Raw genomic sequence first — 8,260 nt, 5'->3', positions numbered from 1 at the left:
CAGTCCATGAGTGCGCACAGACTGCGCTGCAGCATCACTGCTCTCCACATCTCGTTTATCAGCATTTGGACACGTTTTTGTCTTCAAGCTCTGAGTCCGCCGCGCATTAGGAGACTCAGTATCTCCAGTCACTAATTTTTGTTGTTTCAAATGTGTTTTGTGAGCTCGAACAGCAGACAGAGATACTAACGGAGATCCTGCGTTCATCTGAATTTAACCAAGCGCTGAGGGACCGATCGGAAAGTTGCGCACGTCTGATACAAGCATGGTCGTGTAGTGTCTGATTCTGGGGAGACTTTATCCTAACCTGCTGGCAGATCGGCTGTGACAGGTAAGTGTTTTAAACACGTTCATCTTTAAGCATGTTACTTAATAGCGCGTTTTAATAGCCGCTGTCGGGGATGCGCAGGTACACAGATAATGCGCTCTCGGAGTTTGAAAAGGAACAGACCGTTAAAGAAATACTAATGTCGTATCTATTGTTTAAGTGTGGTATCATTAATTAAAAATAGTGTTCTCTAGCTGTGTGCCGACAACTTTTATTGCACTGTGGATTGCAATGTGCAAAGCAAGTGGTGAACAGCTGGGTAATAAACTGCATGCAGGTTTTAACAGATTGTCGTTTGTGGAAATCGTATACAAGAGTAAAATCGTTGCCTTTGTTTACTTGGATATCTGATAGACATTTGGCTTTTGGGAACACTAAGAATATATAAGGTTTCCAACCTGAACAAGGGAACACGGGAGTTATTTTTACTTTTGGTGCTGCTTCACTGTCCAGTAATCCAGGACAAGCTGTAACCTGTGGTTAAGGTACTGGACTAGTAATCAAAAGGTCGCTGGTTCAAGCCTCACAACTACCAGGTTGCCACTGTTGGGCCCTTGAGCAAGGTCCCTAACCCTCAATTGCTGTAAGTCGCTTTGGATAAAAGCGTCTCCTAAATGCCAAAAATGTAAATGTGAAAGTAACGAACCAAAAGCGCACGAATTGTAAAGCTCATTCTTAGTTATGTTTTCAAGTCCAAAACAGAGACAGGAATAAAACAAATAAACTCTTATTGTTTCTATTTTTTACTTTTGCCTCTTTTTTTATTTCATTCAGCTCTTTCTGTCCATTCAGTCCTCTAATTCAGCTCTGTACCAAAAACCCCTATGTACACCATTCCTGTTCCTTTACTGTCCTCACCTAAATAAATAAGGACTAAATAATTTTCTCATTAGCCCAGTAGTGTGTGTACATTCTGTTACCTGAAGCTTTTTTCCTGATCTTTATGCTGAATTGCGAACTATAAAATGGAACACATGTCCAGGTTACATATTCCCTCCCGCAGGCGCATTCACGTGTGCGAGCCCGGTTCACGTGTGCGCGCCCAGCAGCGCTGTCCACACTGTAGTGCTGAAACTGTCAGTACTACCAGAAACGCTGTGCTTTCAACACATGCTTCCTCCAACAGCCCTAAACAGTGTAAGAAACGAAGAAAAGTGGGTTAGAATTCCCTAATCATTAGATATTGCGCCTAAAACTATTTTTGTAACTGATGACCGTGAGTAACAGACTGAAATATTGGTTCCAAATAATAATGATGATCTAGGGCAGATGGAACGCCTTTATTTGTCATATATAAATACACATATGTAGAGTACATTGAAATTCTTGGAGTCAGAGTGCAGGGTCAGCCATTGTACTGCCCCCGTGGAGCGGGGTTAAGGGTTAAGGGCTTTGTTGAACTGTACAACAGTGGCTGCATGGCAGAGCCAGGAATCAAACCCACAACCTTCCAGTTGGAAACCCACAGCTCTACCCACAATTATGCAGTTATGCCAACATCATGCTTCGACCAGGCTGTGTGTCATCATTTAAAGATGATTATCCAGAGTTTAGAAAGTAGTACATTCTTACCTTTCTTTTGATAGTGTTAATTTATTTATTTGGATTTGGTATACTGAGTTTCTACCAGCTTTTAATTTTGGTTACTGTCAATAACGACTTTAGCATATTCTCGAGGTGCCAGTCTGTTTTCTTTGGGTATTCAGTTTTCTTTCCATCTTTAAAAAACTTGCAGAAGGTGGATTGGATGGAATAAGAGAGTAAATTCCAGGTGGAACAGGATAATGCAGGACCCTGACCAGGGTTATGCCATTACTGAAAATAAATGAATAAATAATTGAATAAATGTAATTAAATAAAAGCTTTTGTGTAATCTTTATTTATGATTACACCAAGCAGAATCAGTCCGCCTAGATTTAAAGTTTTTATGTCATGTGGATTTTCTTGCAGTGAATATAAGAGTTCATTTCTTAATACCCCTTATTACCAACATAAATCCAGATTATTCATACACCTTAATTACCACGAGGTGTACTGTCTTTCTAACGCACTTAAACTTGTGCTGCGTTGCATCTTGAAGGTCTGATACTATGTGTGCCCAGTGTACATATTCTGTTGTAAGTCCATGTAAAGCCTCAGGCTGGTTTACGAGCACAGACCCAGTTGGCATGACTTGTCCAGCATGTGCTCTGATTGTCACAGACTATTTAAGTCATATGTCTTAGCTGCCTTCCTCAATGTATGAAACTACTAGAATTAAAATAGAATTAGTAATATTTCTCCGCTATGCAGCCAGCAGAATAAAAGTTTGTATGTTTTGTATCTGTTCATTCCTAATTCTAAAGACTTCATTATTGTTTATAATGCCACTTTTATCACTTTGATGTTATACTGCATTCAGATAAAATTCAGTTTACATTTTGGCACCAACAGGAAACAATGAGCACAATACAGGAATGCACCCCGAACAGGGGGCGAGTCCATTGCAGGAAATTGTCAATTTACTTACTCACTTTAACTAAGGGGTTAATCCTCTTTTGCATGTATTTGGAAGATGAAATTAGACTAGAGTATAAGAAGAACACTATTTTTTACTATATTTGTCATTTTATTTTCCTTTGATTTTCATCAATTGCTGTATCCTGGTCAAGGTCACCGTGGGTCCGGTTCCACTGTGAAACACTGTGCGCCAGGCAGATGTACACACCCTGGACAGGACGCCGCTTTATTGTAGGGCTTCTTCAATCTAACACCAAATCCCAGACATAGACACATGACTGTGTAGATGCCTGACTGGTCAATAGCACGCCTAAGATTCAAACCCTGATCTTAGCAATGGTGGGCTTGTGTAATAGACTGCTGCACCACCCGAAAGCCTATTTATGAAAACGATACATTTGATTGAAAATGGTTCTCTTTAGATGTCTGATAGATATTTGTCTTTGTAAAACTGAGTTGTCTTTGCTTTGGCTGGCTTTGTTTGATGAAGATTTTAGAGCATGTACGATGGTTGGCTTATTTGCTTTATACTTTTTGTGCAGTGCTGTTATGTGTCTAGAGCAAACAAAATAGGTCTCAAAAGGTGGCCAAAAGTGTGTGGACATCTCCATGTAAAATAAATAATATACTTTCAACCTGGTGGCAACAAAAGGTTCTTTACTGTTCCTGCATGACAGTGGATAATGTTAAAGTCACTATGTATTTTTAGCCATATCGTAAGTTTCATGACTTGAGATCTATAAGCGTAAATACCATGCACCTTACATCGTGAACATCAAGTCTTTTTCCCTAAAAAGAAATATCTGATGAGTATTTAGTAGTAGTGTGTCTGATGTTTTGCTGTACTTCACATATTTCAGAAGATAACCCAGACACAGTATGTCTATTTTACATAATCTACAGTCAGTCTGTTTGAGTTCTTAGACATGTAGACAAATACAGACCTGGTGTGCATGCACAATGTTGGCGCTGTTCAGATCAGGTACGCTCACATGGTCATTGTCAGATACCGTGCATTCAGTGCATGCTCATTTCAGTGTATCTTCTCTGTGTGCAAAACTGTTAACACCTCTGGAAATTAATCATCGCCAAGAACGTGCCGGGATTGTTTAATCCACTGATTACAATTTCGCATTTAAGGACTGTGGCAGAAAGTGCACTGTACTGGGCTGTCCTGCATATAAATCATGCCCAGACAGCAAATGAGCGATGGTGTACTGCCAGCCCACTCTACTTTCATCTGGTTCTCATGCAGGTATAGTCCTCCACTTGCAAATTTAAAACAACTCTGTTAATATTCAAAGTTATTTAGGGTTTGGAATGTAGTACGTGTTTGTATGTTTTCAAATTAATTAATTTACATGAAATCAAATGACTTTCAACCACATTGCTTTTCTCATACAAATTAAAGATGGCTTATTAGTCCTGCGGGGAAGGTGGTACAGTTACAGCAGCATACGTAGAATTCCAGACAGCATAACTGTGCATAATCTAGGCGAGGTAAGGCAAAAATATTAGGAATGCAAACACAGTGGATTCAATTAGTGCCTTTTATTGTGTTTTGGATTTGATATTTAATAGATATAGATGCTATTTTGCACCTCTGTCTACACTACCCCAAATGACCAGGCTTTGTATATCAGTGTTTGATTGGGTTTTAGTCTACTTATTGATATTCAATGCTTTAAAGCCATTATCAAGTCATTGCTGTGGTAAATGGGGAGCTGCTACCCCAATGTTGCATGTGCTCTGGATTTATTCAAGGATGTATTTCCTGTATTTAGCTACATTCATCATTGACCAGTGTCCTTGTCATCCTCCTCTGAGAAGCACCTTCATAGCATGACGCCACCACCACCATGTTTCACTGTAGGAAAGTTTAGTTCCTGTTTTTTGGCAGATTTCTTTACATGCTGATTTGCAAAATTCAAGTAGGTCGCTGTTTGCCTTTTACTTAACAGTGGCTTCTGTCTTGTTACTCTGCCTTAGACCTAATTTCTAAAGTGCTGCACAGATGATTATCCATCCAACACATTCTTCCATCTCTGCACATGACATTTGGAGCTCTTAAAAAGTGACCTGTGGGTTCTTTCTTACTTTCCAGAGCAAAACCCCCAATGCACGACCAGCTCAAGGAAGGGTCAAGGTTATACCAAGCTTCTTTCATTTCAAAATTACTGTGGTACTGGGAACACTCAAGATATTGTTTAATATCATTGCCCTGATTTATGCTCGTCCAGAACTTGATCGCAGAGACCCACAGACCGCTCCTCGGACCTCATGGCTTGTTTTTTTGTCTTGAAAATGCAGTGTAAATTCTGAGCCCTTGTAGAACCAGGTATGTTCTTTTACAAACTATGTCCAGTCAGTCAAACTGCAACTTGTGGACTGTATTTGAGTTTTAGATGCATCTTAAATATAACTAATGCAAATAAGAAGCACCTGTCAACGCGTTGAAGTGTCACACTAAAGGTCTGAACACTTTTTTTTTTTTTTTTCTTTTCTTTTTTTTTTTTACTTTAGCATTGAGTGAATAAGGAATACTGATGGGTAAAAACAGCAATTGCATCCATCAAAATAAAAAAAGAAAGTCTCTATGCATATGCAGCTGAAGTAGTGTACAATAGTCTGGTTTTAAAAGTAGTTAAGTAATGCATGCTGGGTTTAATGGAACTACACAAACATTATGAGAAGTGTAAATAGTTCAGTAAAACTTACTGGAGCTAAGATATTACTGTAGTCTGATGTCTGCGGGGAGAAATATCCGTCTGTTCACCACCACTGTCTAGTTTAAACACTTGGATTAAAACAGACCTCTTTATTACTTTTTAGTGATGCTGCACCCAGCCGCATGAAAGATTCCAGATATTCAAACCTGGATATGGGAACATTTCAGTTTTGATTAGACATACCTATGGTCTGCCATAATTTATTCATCATCAGTAACTTCTTTATCCTGGACTGGGTTGTGGTGGGTTTAGAACCTACTGCAAAGACACTGAGCAACCTGGATAGAGCATCAATCCACCACAGGGCATTACACACACTTATTTATTCACATTCACTGACACCTAGGAGTGATTTGGGATGGTTACTTCATCTAATGGATGTTTTTAGGAAATGGAGCAAATCATAATACCCAGTGCAAAGCCTCACTGTTATGGGGGAACATGCAAAACCATGAAAAAGAATTCTGAGCAGAGGATTGAACTGTGAAAATGTGTCCATGTAAAATGAGCCACAAATTACAGTTGGGCACTTTCAGCCCCAAATGGAAAAGCAGTGAAAACATTGGATGTGGTCGGTTGCATTTTGGCCATTTCCCCCCTGCTTTCAGTGTGATTGTTGCTGTTTACAGTTTGAAATGTTTTGAAGCACAGTATTCTCTCTGCAGACATAAACTTTATATGTGTAAAGTTTCAAATGTGATCTGAGGACACTTTTGGTTAAATTAAGTTTGTTTTTAATAATAATAATAATTAATGTATGGTAAAAAGAAGTATTCTGATTGAAACAGTTCCAGTTGCTATGCAACTGTTTTTGGTATTAATGATTTAATGATACCAGTATTAATAAAAAAAGATATTAATTTAATACTGGCTTTCTCAAAGTATTTGAGCTCACTGTCTGCAACCAACCAGTGCAAACCACAAAGACGTGATTGCCATAACACGTGATTGTCCCGTTTTAAATATGGGACGTTTTGTGTCCCATATTTAAAACAGTGCTTTTCATATCAGTTAACATGACATGCCTTAATTGTATTGTATTTTTACAGTGACAAAATATGTTCTGTGTTATTCTATTGTATGCACTGGAAGCATAGAATAGTGTATGTATTAATCAAAACATATTTAAATCCAATCCAATACAGACTGAGGGTTTAAGAGTTACATTGGTATTCAGCTCATGATATTTAGTATTGTATTAAATGTGGTTATAAGGCACTAAATTAATTTTTCTCCAACTTTGTCCCCTAATTTTGTCCCCTAATCTAGTCGTATTTAATTACCCTGATTGTGTTACGCTTTACCTTTACCGCTTTATACAACCCTCCACTGCTGACTGAGGAGCTTTGCAGCTGGCACACGCCCCCTCTGAAACTTGTGCGGTACTGCACAAGGCGAGTTTATATGCGAATTAGCTTCGTGCATGGACAGCCACACCCTGATCAGCATTATTCCTTAACTCTGCGCAGGCGGCATCAATCAGCCAGCAGAGGTCGTAATTTTACTGGTTATGAGGAACCCCATCTGGCTTTTCCCACCCTATAAACAATAGCCAATCGTTGTTCATGTAGGCGCCCAGCCCAACTGGATGGCAGAGCTGAGATTCGATACAATGAATTCGAAATCCCAGCTCTGGTGTGCTAGCGTGTTTTATTGCTGCACCACTTGCACATAACACCGCAATTACAGATGAATTGTTTGCAGTTTTAAAGGTAAAAAAGTTACCTGTACCAAAAATAAATTGTAAGAAAATGGAGAAAAAACTCACTACTACTATTTTTTAAATATGTGAGTTAGTCTGGCTGCATTAACATGGCAAATGCTTCAGTAACAGGGCCGACTGGTCTGCTGATTTCATTTATGATTAGTTATAAACAGTCAGTAAGACTACTGGGCAGTCTGAGGCGCACACTGTTCTATTCTACTGAAATCTAGTGCTTTCTTTGAAGCTTTCCAATACCAGCCTAGTGGGAGCCTTTTGCTAAGCAGTAGAGTGTGAATGGTTTTAAATCCCACCGCTGGTGCTTGGATTTAGATTAAAAAGTGAATTTGATGGTATTAAAGAGTAGATGGAGCAGTGGTGTGAAAATACTCTTTATTTCTTGCCGTCCCGTGCATCTTTATGCCGTTGTTCCCATGTGTGTCTCCTACCCTGGCATGTAACTGACTGATTTTTTCACTGTCTTGCCAATTTCTAGAGTGCATGCCCTAGTAGATGGTTTTGGACCTGAGCCAGCTACACACAAAATTTGTTTCCTTTTTTTCTTTTTCTCTATAACCCTGCCAGATTTCTAAAACTCTGATGTATCATGTTTGAAGCAAAAGATCAGTTTTGATTTGTAGTGTTTTTTTTAAATATTATCTCCAGGATACATTTGATAATTCACCCAATGCTTAGTGAAGCAGTGCAGGGAAGAACAAATCATTAATGACTACCTGATGACTATTATGCTTGGATAATAACAGGAAATATATAAACAATGCTGAGAAAATAATAAGAACAGTTGAAATTACATTAATACAGACCACCATTAATGAACGGTATAATCAAGTACTTGTCAATGACATTAATAACACATAGTAAAAGCATAAATACAATTATATTTGTCCTTATGTTTCCATTATAAAAAATTGTACATTATTTAAGCCAGTCCTCATCTAAATTAAGCAGCAATCTTCTTTTACTGTGGCAATGGATGCAAAA

The 8,260-nt window shown here is 38.6% G+C and overlaps 1 protein-coding gene across 1 annotated transcript in view; it reads left to right on the top strand.

Moving 5' to 3' along the window:
* The first annotated feature begins 288 nt into the window (after window positions 1-288).
* The window catches only part of robo1 (roundabout, axon guidance receptor, homolog 1 (Drosophila)), a 287,956-nt gene continuing 279,984 nt past the window's right edge, over window positions 289-8,260 (top strand). The window contains exon 1 of the mRNA XM_063016378.1: window positions 289-331. The gene's annotated coding sequence lies outside the window, so the exon portion shown is untranslated. The remainder of the gene's footprint in view (window positions 332-8,260) is intronic.

The sequence above is a fragment of the Trichomycterus rosablanca genome, chromosome 20 (assembly GCF_030014385.1).
Source record: "Trichomycterus rosablanca isolate fTriRos1 chromosome 20, fTriRos1.hap1, whole genome shotgun sequence".
In the NCBI taxonomy this organism is placed as follows: domain Eukaryota; kingdom Metazoa; phylum Chordata; class Actinopteri; order Siluriformes; family Trichomycteridae; genus Trichomycterus; species Trichomycterus rosablanca.
The sequence above is the reverse complement of the archived record's forward strand: the minus strand, read 5'-3'. Positions and strand labels throughout refer to the sequence as shown.